The sequence below is a fragment of the Protobothrops mucrosquamatus genome, unplaced genomic scaffold (genome assembly GCF_001527695.2).
Source record: "Protobothrops mucrosquamatus isolate PMUCROS unplaced genomic scaffold, P.Mucros_1.0 scaffold7467, whole genome shotgun sequence".
NCBI lineage: Eukaryota > Metazoa > Chordata > Lepidosauria > Squamata > Viperidae > Protobothrops > Protobothrops mucrosquamatus.
The window spans coordinates 26,811-29,468 of NW_015393268.1; positions in this window are offsets into that span (position 1 = coordinate 26,811).

The following is a 2,658-nucleotide window of genomic DNA, read 5'->3' on the forward strand; positions in this document are numbered from 1 at the left end:
TTTTTGGTGGGGCTGAGGGAAAAATCTCTCTTTTATGGGAAGAAATTAAAAAAACAAACAAACCCCCTCCAGAAGATGGGGACGTTTCTGTTTAAACAAAAGACACTTTGAAATGAAATGTTTTGTAAAATAAATGACACCATTGCAACTGTGAGTGGGTGGGTTTCAATGTTTCCGCCTTTTATATACCAGGAGCGGGTTTTTTCCCTCTCTCTATTCCTGTCTAAGCCGGCTGGGGAATTCTGGGAGTTGAAGTCCACCCAATCTTTTGACTTGCCAAATTTCAATCACAATGATCTGAAGGAAAGATTTTAGGATTTAAACCAGGGATGTCCAACTTTGGGCCACTTTAAGACTTGTGGACTTCAATTCCCAGAATCCCCCAGCCAGCCATGATCATGGCTGGCTTGGGGGATTCTGGGAATTGAAGTCCACAAGTCTTAAAGTGGCCCAAAGTTGGACATACACCCCCCGGTTTAGATGTAAAACCAGCTCCGAAGCCTTACAAAGAATTCCTTTCTCACCGATGCCCCGAATCGCCTCTTTTGCTCAAGAGATGCTGAAGGGACGCGTTCACACAACTCCTTACATTTTTCTTCTCAAACTGCCCCTGCTGCTTTAGGCAAATTTTATTTTATTTGTGGTTGTTGCTTTCTGTAAAGTTAGATCCCATTCAAAGTGTGGAAATTCGCCCCCATGAAAGATTCACCACTGATTCTCCAGGCGCTAAAGGGGTAATGCCTCCTCTGAAGGGGTTTCCAGTCGTTTCCGAACCAGTTGCTGGGACTGGTGTGCACAATTACATTGTGTAAACCCCCCCACCCACCCCCCAAAAAAGTGTTTTGCCACTTGCCGTGATCCAGGTGGTCGCTTTTGTGTCGCTCATGCCAAGAAACTGGCACGTTGTCTAGGATTTGAACCTTCTGATTTTTGTAATTCTGAATCTCCTTTCCTTTCCACACACATCCCCAAAAACCTCTCCAAGATCCTCTAATACACTTTCGAAATTAGAGTTTATCTGTCACGAGAATTGGTCCAAAGCAGTGTATGTGAATGTCAGCAGCTTTAAGATGGGTGGACTCCCAGAATTCCCCCAGCCAGCATGGGGGAACCCTAAAACAAAGCAGGCTGACTAGGGAATTCTGGGAGTTGAAGTCCACCCATCTTAAAGCAATGCTGGCTGGGGGATTCTGGGAGTTGAAGTCTACCCCTCTTAAAGCATGCTACCTGGGGGATTCTGGGAGTTGAAGTCCAACCATCTTAAAGCAATGCTGGCTGGGGGATTCTGGGAGTTGAAGTCCACCCCTCTTAAAGCAATGTTGGCTGGGGGATTCTGGGAGTTGAAGTCCACCCCTCTTAAAGCAATGCTGGCTGGGGGATTCTGGGAGTTGAAGTCCACCCATCTGAAAGCAATGCTGGCTGGGGGATTCTGGGAGTTGAAGTCCACCCCTCTTAAAGCATCCTGGCTGGGGGATTCTGGGAGTCAAATCCACAGTTCATAAAGTTGGTGAGCTTGAGAAACACTTTGGCCCAGCAATTCTTCCTGTCTTGTCACAGTCCTTTACTCCAGATTACAGCAGGACTTCCAGGAAGTAGGTTTCGGCAATTCCCTGTTCCAGGACAGAAGCGTAGGGAATTAGCACTCCAGCAAAATTGATTGTGCTGCACATTGCCTGCCTTGATTTCCATTAGCGGAGGAATCGTGTCCCATCTCCCAAAGGAGAATTGTTCTCGGACTGCGGGTTGAAAATGCCACACTCTACTAATCGAGTAGAACTCCCGTAGTAGGAAATGTTCCCACTTAGAGCAACCGGCTCATTATTTCTCTGTTGGAAATCTACACCACCCACACCTTTTCCACAAATACGTGCTGCCTCTTCTAGGTTACCCATAACTGCGGGACGCTGAGTCCAGTTTTAACAGAAAAAAAAGAAGAAGAAAATTGAATGGAGCGTTCTCAAGTTGTTTAACATTTGATTCCAACCTTGTCAAATTCCCGTTCCAATTAGCAACAATTTCATTTTATTTTTTAAAAAAAGTTTTATTAATTTTTTTACAATAACAGTCCTTAGTGCCCGGTGTACAGCGTGTTGTCTTGGTTCATAAATTTTTAAGAAAAAACACACAACAGTAGTTAATTAACAGTCAATAATAATTGATTTCTGTACTTCCATAATTAGTATATTGATTCATAGTATATTTCTTCTCCCAATGGTATTCTCCTTCAGCCTTAAACAAATATAATTTTTAATATTTCCAAGGCATAAATGATTAAATATAAACATTTTCTTCCATATTTATACCAACAATAGTAGCGTCGATATGTGACTTTTTTTTTCTTACCAACTTGTGTTGTTTTTATAAAAAATCACCTTATTGGTTCACCATATATTCTATTTTCAATTACCAACAATTTTAACGATACAGGTAAGTCCTCAATTTATGACCACAGTTGAGCGCAAAAGTCAGACAGTCATTAAGTGGGGTTTGCCCCATTTTACGACCTGTCTTGCCACAGTTGTTAAGGGAATCACTGCAGTTGTTAAGTGAGTCACACACGGTTCTTAAGCGAATCTGGCTTCCCCCACTGACTTTGCTTGTCAGAAGGTCGTAAAAGGGGATCACATGACCCCGGCACACCACACCCGTCATAAATAT